Source organism: Hordeum vulgare, chromosome 6H (assembly GCF_904849725.1).
Source record: "Hordeum vulgare subsp. vulgare chromosome 6H, MorexV3_pseudomolecules_assembly, whole genome shotgun sequence".
NCBI classification, from domain to species: domain Eukaryota; kingdom Viridiplantae; phylum Streptophyta; class Magnoliopsida; order Poales; family Poaceae; genus Hordeum; species Hordeum vulgare.
The window spans coordinates 81,700,762-81,717,567 of record NC_058523.1 but is presented as its reverse complement, the minus strand read 5'-3'; positions in this window follow the sequence as shown (position 1 = coordinate 81,717,567).

Sequence of the window (16,806 nt, the reverse complement as noted above, 5' to 3'; positions counted from 1 at the left end):
CATGCATCTAGTGTATTATGTTCATAAGAACAGAGTAACGCCTTAAGCAAGATGACAAGATGTAGATGGACAATCTCATATCTACGATAAAAGCCCATCTTGTTACCCTTGATGGCAACAACATGATGCGTGCCTTGCTTCCCCTTCTGTCACTGGGAAAGGTCACCACAGGGTATGAACCCAAAACCAAACACTTCTCCCATGGCAAGAATCATAGATCTAGTTGGCCAAACAAAACCCAAGACTCGGAGGGACTTACAAGGATATCAAATCATGCATATAAGAAATAAGCAAAGACTCAAATATAATTCATAGATAATCTGATCACAAATCCACAATTTATCAGATCTCGACAAACACACCGCAAAGAGGATTACATCGGATAGATCTCCATGAAGATCATGGAGAACTTTGTATTGTAGATCCAAGAGAGAGAAGAAGCCATCTAACTACTAACTACGGACCCGTAGGTCTGAAGTAGACTACTCAGAAGTCATTGGAGAGGCGATAATGTTGATGTAGAAGCCCTCCAACTCCAAAGTCCCCTCCGGCAGGGCACAAGGGAAGAGTCTCCACATGAGATCTCGCGGAAACGGAAACTTGCGGCGGCAGAAAAGTGTTTTCGCGGATGCCCTGATTTTTTTCTCGATTTTAGGGAATATATAGGCGAAAGAGCTAGGGTAGGGGAGCGCCAGGGAGGCCACAAGCCTGGTAGCCGCCGCCCCCTGGTGGCGGCTACAGGGCTTGTGGGCCCCCTGTAGCTCTCCTGCCTTGGCCCTAAAGTCCCCCGATCTTCTTCTTTCTGGAAAAAATTATTTCGGGGATTTTATTTCGTTTGGACTCTGTTCCAAAATCAGATCTGAAAAGAGTCAAAAACACAGAAAAAACAGGAACTGGCACTTGGCAGTGAATTAATAAGTTAGTCCCAAAAAAGATATAAAAGTTACATAAAACATCCAAAGTTGACAAGATAACTGCATGAAACCATCAAAAATTAAAGATACGTTTGAGACGTATCAAGCATCCCCAAGCTTAACTCCTGCTCGTCCTCGAGTAGGGAAGTGATAAAGAATGAATTTTTGATGCTTTCATGCTACCTAGCATAGATGTCCTTTGTAACTCCTCTTATGTGACGTGAATGTTCATATCCATTAGATTCAAAACAATAGTTTGCTATTGATGTGGAGACAATAATACTTCAAGCAAACTAGCAAGGTAATCATGAACTTTCAAAATAACTAGGCCAAAAGAAAGTTATCCCTACAAAATCATATAGTCTGGCTATGCTCTATCATCCTTGCACAATGAATTTAAATCATGCACAACCCCGGTATTGGCCACGTAATTGTTTTCACACCTTTACTTTCTCAAACCTTTTCAACTCTCACGCAATACATGAGCGTGAGCCATGGTTTTAGCATTATAAGTGGAATGGAATGTGGTGGAGGTTGCAAGACAAACAAGGAGAAGATGGTCACTATAACTAGGCATATCATTGAGCTATGGAGATGCTCATCAATAGATATCAATGTGAATGTGTAGGGATTGCCATACAAATGATGCACTAGAGCTAAGAGTATGTGAAAGCTCTTAAAGAAAACTAGTGGGTGTGCATCCAACTTGCTTGCTCACGAAGACCTAAGGCAATTTTGAGGAAGCCTATCATTGGAATATACAAGCCAAGTTATATAATGAAAATTTCCCACTAGCTATATGGTGGTGACAAAACGAGAGACTCTCAATCATGAAGATCATGGTGCTTAATAAGCACAAGTGTGGAAGAATAATAGCATTGTCCCTTCTCTCTTTTTTTGGTGCGCATCTTTGGCCTTTTTTTGTATATGGGCTTCGCTGGCCTCTTTTATTTCCTCACATGGGACAATGCTCCATCAATGATTATCATCACACTTACAACTCAAAACTGAGAGCAATGATGACTCTATATGGAATGCCTTCGGTAGTGTACCGTGACAATGGTCTATCATGGCATAGACATTAATAGGAACATCATGCTAGCTATCTTATGATCATGCAATGGCAATGTAGAAGTGGTGGCACATCTCATGGTGGTAGTTGCATGGCAATATATCTCGGAATGGCTTTGCAAAAGCCATAGTAGGTAGGTATGGTGGCTGTTTTGAGGGAGGCTATATGGTGGGTTTTGTGCACCGGCGAAAGTTGCACGTCACTAAAGAAGATAGTGATGGTGGAAGGTGAAAGTGCATCTAAACCATGGACTCAACATTAGTCATGAAGAACTCATATACTTGTTGCAAAAGTTTTAGTAGTAATCGAAACAAAGCATTCAATGCATACTCCTAGGGGAAGGCTTGGTAGGTATAAACCATCGCGTGATCCTGACCGCCACACAAAGGATGACAATCAATAGACTAATCATGCTCAGACTTCATCACATAGCGGTTCACCATACGTGCATGCTACGGGAATCACTAACTTCGACACAAGTATTTCTAGATCCACAACACCATACTAACATAACTTAAATATTACCACAACACATCTCAAAACTAATTGAAAGGAATCAAACTTCTCTAACTATTCAATGCACATGAAGGTGGAAGTTTGCATATCCCTTTGGACAACTACCCCATTTTGAGACTACTTTCATAGAATAAGCCAACTATCAAGCCATGCGCTTCCGTGCTCTAAAAGATATAAGTGAAGCACACAGAGCAAAATCAACTAGCTCAAAAGATATAAGTGAAGTACATGTGAGCTGAATTGTCTAGCCAAAGGATATAAGTGAAGCTCGACAAAATCATGGTGAGTGCATGTCTCTCTCTCTAGGTGTGCAGCAAGGAATATTGTGACACAACAAAAATAAAAGACTCCTATGATACAAGACGCTCCAAGCAAAACACATAACATGTGGTGAATCAAAATATAGCCCCAAGTAACGTTACCGATGGATTGAAGACGAAAGAGGGGATGCCTTCCCGGGGCATCCCCGAGCTTAGGCTTTTACGGCATCCTTGAATCAACTTGGGGTGCCTTGGGCATCCCCAAGATTGAGCTCTTGCCACTCTTTATCTCTTTGTCCATAAGAACTTCACCCAAAACTTGAAAACTTCACAACACGAAACTTAAACAGAAACTTGTGATAACATCAGTATAAGAAAGCAAACCACCACTTCCTTAGGTACTGTAGCAAACTTAAATTCTACTTATGTTGATGTTGTGTTACTGTATTTTCAATCTTCCATGGCTAATACCCCCCGATATTATCCATAGTTTCATAAAAATATGCTACCAACTCAACAAAAAACAGAATCTGTTAACAGCAGACCAGTCTGTAGCAATCTGTATACTTCGTATACATCTGGCACTTCAACAATTCTGAAAAATTACAAAAGTCCGAAGAATTTGCGTAGAAATCAGCATCAAAAAGAATCAACTCAAAATCTCTTACAGAAAAAAAATGAAAATTCTTTTTGTGAGCAGAAAGTTTCTGTCTTTTCCAGCATGACCAAACGATCATCCCCAAGACTAGTCACAACGGTTTTGCTTGGTACAAACGCAAAAGAAACACAAAAAACACAATCATAACAGAATTATGAAAGTGTGGAAAACACAAAACAGAAAGAAAAAGGATAGATAAGTTGGGTTGCCTCCCAACAGGCGCTATTGTTTAACGCCCTTAGCTAGGCATTGATAATTCAATGATGCTCAAATAAAAGATAGCAATCAGTCACGAAGAGAGCATCATGAAGCATGTGAAAATCACATCTAAGTCTAACATACTTCCTATGCATAGGCATTTTATAGGAAAACAGATTGTCAAGACAACCAATAGTTACCATATGCAAGGAAGAAGAAAGAGACAATAGCAATCTCCACATAACAAGAGGTAAATTGGTAACATGAAAGTTTCTACCACAATATTTTCCTCTCTCATAATAATTACATGTGGGATCATATTCAAATTCGACAATGGAGCTATCACATAGGGTATTCTTTTCATGATCCACATGCATGCAAAGTTGACGCTCTTCAAAAATAGTGGGATTATCATCTAAAGTCATGACTTCTCCAAACCCACTTTCAATCTTATTGCAAATATCATATTCATCATGAGGCTTAAACAAATTTTCAAGATCATAAGAAAGATCATCACCCCAATCACGATCATTGCAACAAGTAGTGGACATAGCAAAACTAGCATCCCCAAGCTTAGGGTTTTGCATATTTTTAGCATGATTGACACTAATAGGATTTATAGTGAAATCATTGCAATCATGCTTTTCATTCGAGGAGCCCTCGTGAATCACTTCATGAATTTCTTCATCATGATTTTCAGATTCACGCATCTCAAGCAAAAATCCATAGAGAAAGTCAAGTGCACTCAACTCACTAGCAATTGGATCAACATAATTGGATCTCTTAAAGAGATTAGCAAGTGGATGAGGATCCATATCACTATATTTTCAGCAAGCGAAGATGCAAGCATATTGAAGGCATATACCACACAAGAAAGCAAGAAAACTTGCAAAGGAAAACGGCAAAAGGAAAAAGAAAAAGGCAAAGGAGAAAGGCAAATGAAAATGAAAAATGTTAAGTGGGGGAGAGGAAAACGAGAGGCAACTGGCAAAAAAGGTAAATGCAAAAGATGAGTTTGTGACACCTACTTGGATAGATCTTGACTTTATCTCTCCTCGGCAAGCGATCCTCCTTCCCGGCAACGGCGCTAGAAATCCTTCTGCTACTGCGACAACAGACCTTCCCTGGCAACAGCGCCATGAATCCTTCTGTCACCGGCTACGCCTATAGGGACTTCCTTGGCAAATATGCAAAGGATTTCCCCGCGGCCTTGGAGCCTTGCGTTGGTGTTCCCTTGAAGAGGAAAGTGTGATGTAGCACAGCAGCAGTAAGTATTTCCCTCAGTTTGAGAACCAAGGTATCGATCCAGTGGGAGAATCGTGTCGAGTCACAAGTACGTGCACAAACACAAAGAGCTTGCACCCAACGCTATGAAGGGGTTGTCAATCCCTTATAGATTGTTTGCAAAGTGAGAACTAAAAGCAAAAAGTAAACAAAGCAAAGTAAAAGCGAAAGTGGAGACGACAGTTGTGAATAGACCCGGGGGCCGTAGTGTTCACTAGTGGCTTCTCTCATGAAAGCAATTAGATGGTGGGTGAACGAATTACTGTCGAGCAATTGATAGAACCGCACAAAGTCGTGACGTCATCTATGGTAATGATTATATCTATAGGCATCACGTCCAAAACAAGTAGATCGATACTTTCTGCATCTACTACTATTACTCCACACGTCGACCGCTATCCAACATGCATCTAGTGTATTGTGTTCATAAGAACAGAGTAACGCCTTAAGCAAGATGACATGATGTAGATGGACAATATCTTATCTACGATAAAATCCCATCTTGTTACCCTTGATGGAAACAACACGATGCATGCCTTGCTGCCCCTTTTGTCACTGGGAAAGGTCACCACAGGGTATGAACCCAAAACCAAGCACTTCTCCCATTACAAGAATCATAGATCTAGTTGGCCAAACGAAACCCAAGACTCGGAGCGACTTACAAGGATATCAAATCATGCATATAAGAAATCAGCGAAGACTCAAATATAATTCATAGATAATATGATCACAAATCCACAATTCATCGGATCTCGACAAACACACCACCAAAGAGGATTACATCGTATAGATCTCCATGAAGATCATGGAGAACTTTGTATTGAAGATCCAAGAGAGAGAAGAAGCCATCTAGCTACTAACTACGGAATCGTAGGTCTGAAGTGGACTACTCACGAGTCATTGGAGAGGCGATGATGTTGATGTAGAAGCCCTCCAACTCCAAAGTCCCCTCCGGCAGGGCACCGGGAAGGGTTTCCAGATGAGATATCGTGGAAACGGAAGCTTGCGGCGGCGGAAAAGTGTATTCGTGGATGCCCTGATTTTTTCTAGATTTTAGGGAATATATAGGCGAAAGAGCTAGTGCAGGGGAGCACCAGGGAGGCTACAAGCCTGGTAGCCGTCGCCCCCTGGTGGCGGCTACAGGGCTTGTGGCCCCCGTGTAGCTCTCCTGCCTTGTCCCTCAAGTCCCCCGATCTTCTTCTGTTCTGGAAAAATTTATTTTGGGGATTTTATTTCGTTTGGACTCCGTTCCAAAATCAGTTCTGAAAAGAGTCAAAAACATAGAAAAACAGGAACTGGCACTTGGCACTGAATTAATAAGTTAGTCCCAAAAAAGATATAAAAGGTACATAAAACATCCAAAGTTGACAAGATAACATCATGAAACCATCAAAAATTATAGATACATTTGAGACGTATCAGCCCCCAAAATAGGAAAGGGCCGCATCTTAGTCGTTACACACACATAATGTCGTGTCATATAATTGTCCGGCTTCTGGATTTCTTCAACTTGTGCTCTATAGTAAACTACAACACTTACGGATTTCTAAAACATATATTTGTTGGGTTGTACCGCAACCACGGGCAAGGATTTCATTTCAAGTACAAAGGCATTATTCTAGGGTATTCATACACAGGAATAAATTTACGGGTTGCACTGGAATCTTGGTCAAGGATTCGTGGAAATTTTGCCGTGAAGGAAAAATATCCCTAGAGAATCTACAATTTGAGCCGACCATTATTGAGCTAGCAATTCAAAAGCGAGATGCAAAGTAAGAAATGGCCCTAGAGGAGCGAGGAGAGTTGGCCCAAGTGAGAATAGCTAAGAATGTGTCAAGAGGCATATGAACTCAATTTGGCCACGACATTTGCCAAAGATATACGATGAGCATCAATAATATCATCAACTCACCATATCGTCTCTAGTTTCAATAAATACCGTCATTCAGTTGTCAACTTTATACCGGCTTAGGCTACTGCCAAGTATGAAGACTCTCAAGCCGCTCCTCGAGTCGACTTAAGACTAGGGGGCTACACAGACATAACTCGGCAGATTTGGCTGGTTTTCAAAAAATTCAGAACTCTGGTGTCATTACAGGGAAAATACCCCAGTCCCGAGGGTTGCTTCCGTATTGGAAAAAATTGAAGATCATCCAAGAGGACTAGCTGCCATGATGTGCAGTACAAACATGGGTGCTTTGCCTTATCAACGAACAATTAAAGGTTGCCTAAGAGGACTAGCTTCCATGATGCGTTGTTTGAACATAGGTAGGCTACCTTATTGGATCATCACATTAGGATCACTCGGACAAAGCCGGCTATCTGGACCCCAGATGATTTGTAGTAGTAGCATTGTGTCATGTATATCCTACCCTGACCCTTTGCATAATAATAGGTCATTTGGGGGCTCCCGACTCACGGAGGTAGCCACTCATAATTTCCCTCTTGACCTGGCAAAAAGTCGAATACAAAAAAAATATGGTTAAACCTACCTATCTACGCGATGCTACTCTGACCCCGTGTACTCTCGATAAGTCAATCCATATGGACCCTAAACTTATCCAGGTTAAAAGATCATTGGGTCATGTGAGAGCCGGCTTACAAAAAGCGAGGATACTCCATGGATTATTAATACATCTTCATTCAAATTTGGTTAAACCTGCCTTTTTGCAAGATGCTACTCCGACCCCGTTTACTCTCGATAAGTCAACCCATATGGTCCCTCAACTTATCCAGGTTAAAACATCGATTGGTTCGTGTGAGAGTCGATTTACAGAAAGCAAGGTTAAACCAGGGGCTATCATGCTAGTTTCATTGAAGAAAGACTCGAGCCGCAAAACCAACATTTTTATCATATACATACATCATCCTGAATTGCATCATTGCATAATGCATCATACATACATATCTATATTTATTTATATCGCGGAAAGCCAGTCTTCAAACCGGATTACATTGCAACTTCTAGGGTCAAGCTCCCAGCCCGAAGGTACGGAATACACTCATTAAATTAACAAAGTTATACTTAAAGTTTATCAATAATGAGAACTGAGTTGTTTCCTACCACAACCGGACTGAGATGTTCCGACGGATATGGTGTCGGACGAGGGTTCGCTGCTTGCCGATCTGGTGGATAGTGGAAACACGTCCCACAATACCCCTCCCCGATCCTCGGACAAGCTAGCCGAGGTGATTTCCCATCAGGCCTCACCAACCACTACCAAGGTGGCGATGGTCGAGGCGGATACATCGATCGCCAACGATCGGGAGGTCCCGGCCGAAGTCGATACACCAGCCTCCGACGACCGAGAGGTTTCGGCTTGTGTTCACCAGTCACCGAAGATTAGGACATTTTGGACGAGGTCTATACCTCGGTCATTGGGACCCAAGGGGCTGGTTCCTTCTCTGCAAGTGGAGAAAAGAACTAAATTCCCTTCGAGCATTACCCGGAGAAAGCTTCCACGGGACCTGATGCCCCAGTATCTTCAGTGAGGCCCCCAGCGCCGCCCACATCAGAACAATCTATGGCTTGGTGGCCGACCATAATGGACGACTCCTTGACCCACTCCTCTATTTTTGAAGAACATTGCACCCTTATGGGTGTGGTCTTAAAAAGCATTCAGTCCGTTAACAGCGGATTGAACATAGCCTTCAACGACTTGCTGACGGGTTTTACGATAAGCAGTGTAATCTTTTAAATTTCATTTATAAAGTTATATATGCCTTTATAGGTATAACAACCCCCGTGCTAGGGGTAAGTTTGACAGGCTTATCCGTGGGTCAGAATAACTCCTAAGTAGGAACAGTAATCCCGATATTTTCCAATTAAAACGGCATTCTGAAGTAATTCCGACAAAATGCCTTGTATGCCAATATACCGTAGTCGTTGAAATTAATAATTTTGCCATGCAGGCTTCCTGCTCCACTGCGAATGCCAACGCGCTGGTGATAATTGAGTTAAACCAAAAACTGAAGGTTTCCGATGAGGAGCTGAGTTGCGTGAATTTTTGGCTTGATGAAAAGCATGGTAAGTTGTAAGTAATGTTGTAAATAGTGTTACTCCCTTTTAATACAGAAGGCCTCTCCTGATTTTTAATGTCTAACCTCGTTATTTCGATTTGGTCAGCAGCATAGGACAAAGAGTTCGAGAATCTCAAGGCTGAACTAGAGCAGGCCAAGGAGGCCGCTGCTCACAAGGTGGCAGATGAACAAGCGGCTGCCGAGCTGAGCTCCATTAAGGTTTAAAGTAACAAGCATGAGTCCAGGGTGGCCGAGGTGCAATAGGAGCAGCATGAAGCCAACTCTAAATGTGAGGCTTTGGAGGATAAGTCTCGGGAGAAGATGGCCGAGCTCTCCAAGTTATCAGCCGAACTTAAATCAGAGTGGGTGGAAAGAAGGTTCTAGGAAGAAGATATGCACTAGGCCAAGTAGATGGCAATTGGTAAGCAATACTTATTGCAATGTGCCTTTGGTGGAAACAGGTATGCATTTCTTATGCGGATGTGGCGTTCCTCAGGCGCCTTCACGGACCTCCCTGGTAGTGTGGCGGAAGCAAACAAGCATTAATCGGCCCATAATGGGGATGTTGAGCGGAGACTCTTCTGGGCTTAGTTTCACACTCCCGATCCCATCCCCAGTGTGAGTTATCAAATGAAACAGCTCATTGATACGTCTCAAACGTATCTATAATTTTTGATGGTTTCACGCTGTTATCTTGCCTTCTTTGTATATTTTGTGTACCTTTTTATATCTTTTTGGCACTAACTTATTAATTCAGTGCCAAGTGCCAGTTCCTGTTTTTTTTCCGTGTTTTTGACTCTTTTCAGATCTGATTTTGGAACGGAGTCCAAACGGAAGAAAAACCCCGAAATGATTTTTTTTCCGAATGGAAGAAGTCTAGGGGGCTTTTGGGCCAAGCCAGGTGGGCTCCAGGGAGCCCACAAGCCCCCACTCCGCCACCAGGGGGAGGCGGCGGTGGGCAGGCTTGTGGCCTCCCTGGCCGCCCCTTGACCTAGGTCTTTGGCCTATAAATAACCAAATATTCCGCAAAAAACCAAGGGAGCCTCGAAAATACTTTTCCGCCGCCGCAAGCTTCCGTTTCCGCGAGATCTCATCTCGAGACCCTTCCCGGCGCCCTGCCGGAGGGGACTTTGGAGTTGGAGGGCTTCTTCATCATCATCATCGCCCCTCCAATGACTCGTGAGTAGTTCACTTCAGACCTACGGGTCTGTAGTTAGTAGCTAGATGGCTTCTTCTCTCTCTTGGATCTTCAATACAAAGTTCTCCATGATCTTCATGGAGATCTATCCGATGTAATCTTCTCTGGCGGTGTGTTTGTCGAGATCCGATGAATTGTGGATTTGTGAACAGATTATCTGTGATATATATTTGAGTCTTTGCTGATTTCTTATATGCATGATTTGATATCCTTGTAAGTCTCTCTGAGTCTTGGGTTATGTTTGGCCAACTAGATCTATGATTCTTGCAATGGGAGAAGTGCTTGGTCGTGGGTTCTGCCATGTGGTGCCCTTTCCCAGTGACAGTAGGGGTAGCAAGGCACACATCAAGTAGTTGCCATCAAGGGTAAAAAGATGGGGTTTTTATCATTGGTTTGAGATTATCCCTCTACATCATGTCATCTTTCTTAAGGCGTTACTCTGTTCTTATGGACTTAATACACTAGATGCATGCTGGATAGCGGTCGACGTGTGGAGTAATAGTAGTAGATGCAGAAAGTATCGGTCTACTTGTTTCGGACGTGATGCCTATAGAAATAATCATCGCATAGATATCATCACGACTTTGCGTGGTTCTATCAATTGCTCGACAGTACTTTATTCACCCACCGTCTACTTGCTTTTATGAGAGAAGCCACTAGTAAAACTACGGCCCCCGGGTCTATTCACATCCATCGTTTACATCTCCGCTTTTACTTTACTTTGTTACTTTGTTGCTTTCAGTTCTCACTTGGCAAACAATATATAAGGGATTGACAACCCCTTCATAGCGTTGGGTGCAAGATTTTGTGTTTGTGCAGGATCTTGAGATACTCTTCCGCGGGATTGATATCTTGGTTCTCAAACTGAGGGAAATACTTGTGGTCGCTGTGCTACATCACCCTTTCCGCTTCGAGGGAACACCAACGCAAGGCTCCAAGGCCACGGGGGGAAATCCTTTGCATACTTGCCTAGGAAGTCCCTTAAGGCGTAGCCGTAGCTAAAGGATTCCTGGTGCCATCGACACAACTATTTCTGGCGCCATTGCAAGGGATACACAGCAAACATTAGAAGTATTTCTAGCACCGTTGCCGGTGAGGAGCACGTCAAGATAATTTCCCGACAACGTGACTATTTCTGGCGCCGTTGCCGGGGAGGAGAAATCAAGATCTATCGAAGTAGGTCTCACAAACTCTTCTCTTGCATTTACTTTTGTTGCCAGTTGCCTCTCATTTTCCTCTCCCCCACTTCACATTTGTCGTTTTCATTCGCTTTTCTCCTTCGCCGTTTTCTTTTGCCCTTGACATTTTCCTTTGCCTGTTTCTTGCTTGCTTGTGTGCTTGTTTGTTTGTTGAAGACATCATGTTTGAAAACACCAAACTTTGCAACTTCTCAAGCACTAATAATAATGATTTTATTAGTACTCCGATTGCTCCTGCCACTAGTGCGGAATCGCATGAAATCAACACAGCTCTGCTGAATCCTGTTATGAAAGAGCAATTCTCTGGCCTTCCTAGTGAAGATGCCGCATCCCATCTCAATACCTTCATTGAGCTTTGTGATATGCAAAAGAAAAGAGATGTGAATAATGACGTGATTAAGTTGAAACTTTTTCCTTTCTCATTGCGAGATCGCGCAAAAACTTGGTTTTCTTCTTTGCCTAAAAATAGAATCGATTCTTGGGATAGATGCAAAGATGCTTACATATCGAAGTATTTTCCGCCGGCAAAGATCATCTCCTTACGTAACGATATCATGAATTTCAAGCAACTTGATCATGAACACGTCGCACAATCTTGGGAGAGGATGAAGCTTATGATTCGAAATTGTCCTGCTCATGGCTTGAGTTTGTGGATGATTATACAAATCTTTTAGGCTGGCTTGAATTTCTCTTCTCACAATATCTTGGACTCCGCCTCAGATGGAACGTTCATGGAAATCACGTTAGGAGACGCTACAAAACTCCTAGACAATATCATGACCAACTACTCTCAGTGGCACACTGAAAGGTCGCCTGCTAGCAAAAAGGTGCACGCTATAGAAGAGATTAACTCGCTTAGTGCTAAGATGGACGAGTTGTTGAATTTGGTTGCAAGTAGAAACGCTACCGTACATCCTAATGACATGCCACTATCTTCTTTGATTGAGAGTAGCAACACTAGTTTGGACGTGAATTTTGTTGGTCGGAACAATTTTGGCAAAAACAATGCTTTTAGAGGAAACTATGTTCCTAGGCCTTTTCCTAGTAACTCCTCTAATAATTATGGCAATTCCTATGGCAACACTTATGGAAATCATAACAAATTACCCTATGATCTAGAGAGTAATATCAAAGAGTTCATCAACTCTCAAAAGATTTTCAATGCGTCCATACAGGAAAAACTACTCAAAATAGACGATTTGGCTAAAAGCGTTGATAGGATGTCTTGTGATATTGATGCTTTGAAAGTTAGGTGTGCTCCTCCCAAGATCAACTTGGATGAAACCTTGAAAGCTATGCATATATCCATGAATGAGAGCAAAGAAAGAACCGCCCAAATTCGCGCTAGACATGAATGGTTTAAAAGGGTGCGTTCTAGTGATGCAAATCACGAAGATCTTAAAGTGCTTGGTGTGTCTCCTCTTGAATCTTTGTTTTCGCGTGTCAAACCTACTTATGGAGGGGCTGGATATGAATCCAATTTGGTTGAAAAACTCCCCAATGATTCGGAGTCCACCTATCTTGATGATAAAGGTGTGGAGAGTGGAGTAGAAGAAGTCAAAATTTTGGGTAGTAATGAAACTCCCACTTTGGATTTAAAGGAATTCAATTATGATAATTGCTCCTTGTTTGAATGCATTTCTTTGATGCAATCCATTGCAAACTCTCCACATGCTTATAGCCAAAGCAAAGCCTTTACCGCGCTTATCGTAGATGCTATGAGGAAATCTCTTGAAGAGAAGCTCGAACTAGAAGTCTCGATACCTAGAAAACTTCATGATGAGTGGGAACCTACTATCAAAATCAAGATCAAAAACTATGAGTGCAATGCTTTGTGTGATTTGGGTGCTAGTGTTTCCGCGATTCCAAAGTCTTTATGTGATATTCTTGGTTTTCATGAGATTGAAGAGTGTTCTCTTAATTTGCATCTTGCGGATTCTACTGTCAAGAAACCCATGGGGAGGATCGATGATGTTCTTATTGTTGCAAATAACAACTATGTACCCGTGGATTTCATTGTACTTGACATAGATTGCAATCCTTCATGTCCCATTATTCTTGGTAGACCTTTCCTAAGGACTATTGGTGCTATCATCGATATGAAGGAAGGGAATATTAGATTTCAATTTCATTTAAAGAAGGGCATGGAGCACTTTTCTAGAAAGAAAATAATATTGCCTTATGAATCTATGATAAGGGCTACTTATGGTTTGAGCGCCAAAGATGACTATACGTCATTCCATCACTTTCGCCTAGCTAAGGGCGTTAAACAAAAGCGCTTATTGGGAGGCAACCCAACGAATCTATCCTTTTCCTTTCTGTTTTGTGTTTTCCACACTTTCATAATTCTGTTATGATTGTGTTTTTTGTGTTTCTTTTTGCATTTGTGCCAAGCAAAACCGTTATGATTAGTCTTGAGGTTGATCGTTTGGTCATGCTGGAAAAGACAGAAACTTTCTGCTCACGAAAAGAATTTTCATTGTTTTTCTGTAAGAGCTTTTGAGTTGATTCTTTTTGCTTCTGATTGCTACGAAACTTCTTCATACTGTCGTAATTTTTAGAATTGTTGAAGTACCAGAGGTATACATAACATACAGATTGCTACAGACTGGTCTGCTGTTAACAGATTCTGTTTTTTGTTGTGTTGGTTGCTTATTTTGATGAAACTATGGATAGTATGGGGGTATTAGCCATGAAATATTGAAAGTACAGTAACCTAACATCAGCACAATTAGAATTTAAGTTTGCTACAGTACCTAAGGAAGTTGTGGTTTGCTTTCTTGTACTAATGTTATCACGAGTTTCTGTTTAAGTTTCGTGTTGTGAAGTTTTCAAGTTTTGGGTGAAGTTCTTATGGACAAAGAGATAAAGAGTGGCAAGAGCTCAAGCTTGGGGATGCCCAAGGCACCCCAAGAGATTCAAGGATGTCGTAAAAGCCTAAGCTTGGGGATGCCCCGGGAAGGCATCCCCTCTCTCGTCTTCAATCCATCGGTAACGTTACTTGGGGCTATATTTTTATTCACCACATGTTATGTGTTTTTGCTTGGAACGTCTTGTATCGTAGGAGTCTTTTATTTTTTTGTTGTATCACAATCATCCTTGCTGCACACCTAGAGAGAGAGACATGCACTCACCGTGATTTTGTCGAGCTTCACTTATATCTTTTCATAGACAATTGAGCTCACATTTGCTTCACTTATATCTTTTGAGCTAGATACTTTTGCTCTATGTGCTTCACTTATACCTTTTAGAGCACAGCGATGCATGGCTTGGTAGTTGATCTATGCTTTGAAAGTAGTCTCAAAAGGGGTAGTTATCCAAAGGGATACGAAAACTTCCACCTTCATGTGCATTGAATAGTTAGAGAAGTTTGATTCATCTCAATTAGTTTTGAGTTGTGGTTATGGTAATATTGAAGTCATGCTAGTAAGGTGTTGTGGATCTAGAAATACTTGTGTTGAAGTTAGTGATTCCCGTAGCATGCACGTATGGTGAACCGCTATGTGATGAAATCGGAGCATGATTAGTGTATTGATTGTCATCCTTTGCGTGGCGGTCGGGATCGCGTGATGGTTTATACCTACCAACCCTTCCCCTAGGAGTATGCGTTGAATGCTTTGTTTCGATTACTAATAAAACTTTTGCAACAAGTATATGAGTTCTTCATGACTAACGTTGAGTCCATTGTTTAGATGCACTTTCACCTTCCACCATCACTATCTTCTTAGTGCCGCGCAACTTTCGCCGGTGCACAAAACCCACCATTAGCCTCCCTCAAAACAGCCACCATACCTACCTACTTTGGCTTTTTCAAAGTCATTCCGAGATATATTTCCATGCAACAACCACCATGATATGTGCCACCACGTCTAAATTGCCTTTGCACGATCTTAAGATAGCTAGCATGATGTTTCCATTGATGTCTATGCCATGCTAGATCATTGCCACGGTACACTACCGAAGGCATTCCATATAGAGTCATAGTTGCTCTAAGTTCTGAGTTGAAAGTGTGATGATCATCATTATTGGAGAATTTTCCCATGTGAGGAAATAAAAGAGGCCAAAGAATCCCATAAAAAAGAGGCCAAAGAGCCACCAAAATAAAAAAATGAGAGAAAAAGAGAGAAGGGACAATGCTACCACTTTTTCCACACTTGTGCATTTTGAGCACCATGATCTTCATGATTGAAAGTCTCTCGTTTTGTCACCACCATATAGCTAGTAGGAAATTTTCATTATATAACTTGGCTTGTATATTCCAATGATAGGCTTCCTCAAAATTGCCTTAGGTCTTCGTGAGCAAGCAAGTTGGATGCACACCCACTAGTTTTCTTTAAGAGCTTTCACATACTTGTAGCTCTAGTGCATCATTTGTATGGCAATCACTACTCATTCACACTGATATCTATTGATGAGCTTCTCCACAGCTCATTGATATGCCTAGTTAATGTGACTATCTTCTCCTTTTTTTGTCTTGCAACCTCCACCACATTCCACACCATCTATAGTGCTATAACCATGGCTCACGCTCATGTATTGCGTGAGAGTTGAAAATGTTTGAGAAAGTAAAGGTGTGAAACAATTACTTGGCCAATACCGGGGTTGTGCATGATTGAAATTCATTGTGCAATGATGATAGAGCATAACCAGACTATATGCTTTTGTAGGGATAACTTTCTTTTGGCCTTGTTATTTTGAAATTCATGATTACTTTGCTAGTTTGCTTGAATTATTATTGTTTCCACGTCAATAGCAAACTATTGTTTTGAATCTAATGGATCTGAACACTCACGTCACATAAGAGGAATTACAAAGGACACCTATGCTAGGTAGCATGAAAGCATCAAAAATTCATTCTTATCACTTCCCTACTCGAGGACGAGCAGGAGTTAAGCTTGGGGATGCTTGATACGTCTCAAACGTATCTATAATTTTTGATGGTTTCACGATGTTATCTTGCCTTCTTTGTATGTTTTAGTACCTTTTTATATCTTTTTGGGACTAACTTATTAATTCAGTGCCAGTTCCTATTTTTTCTGTGTTTTTGACTCTTTTCAGATCTGATTTTGGAACGGAGTCCAAACGGAAGAAAAACCCCGAAATGATTTTTTCCCGAACGGAAGAAGTCCAGGGGGCATTTGGGCCAAGCCAGGTGGGCTCCAGGGAGCCCACAAGCCCCCACTCCACCACCAGTGGGAGGCAGCGGTGGGCAGGCTTGTGGCCTCCCTGGCCGCCGCCTAACCTAGGTGTTTGGCCTATAAATTCCCTAATATTCCGCAAAAAACCAGGGGAGCCTTGAAAATACTTTTCCGCCGCCGCAAGCTTCCGTTTCCGCGAGATCTCATCTAGAGACCCTTCTCGGTGCCCTGCTGGAGGGACTTTGGAGTTGGAGGGCTTCTTCATCATCATCATCGCCCCTCCAATGACTCGTGAGTAGCCCACTTCAGACCTACGGGTCCGTAGTTAGTAGCTAGATGGCTTCTTCTC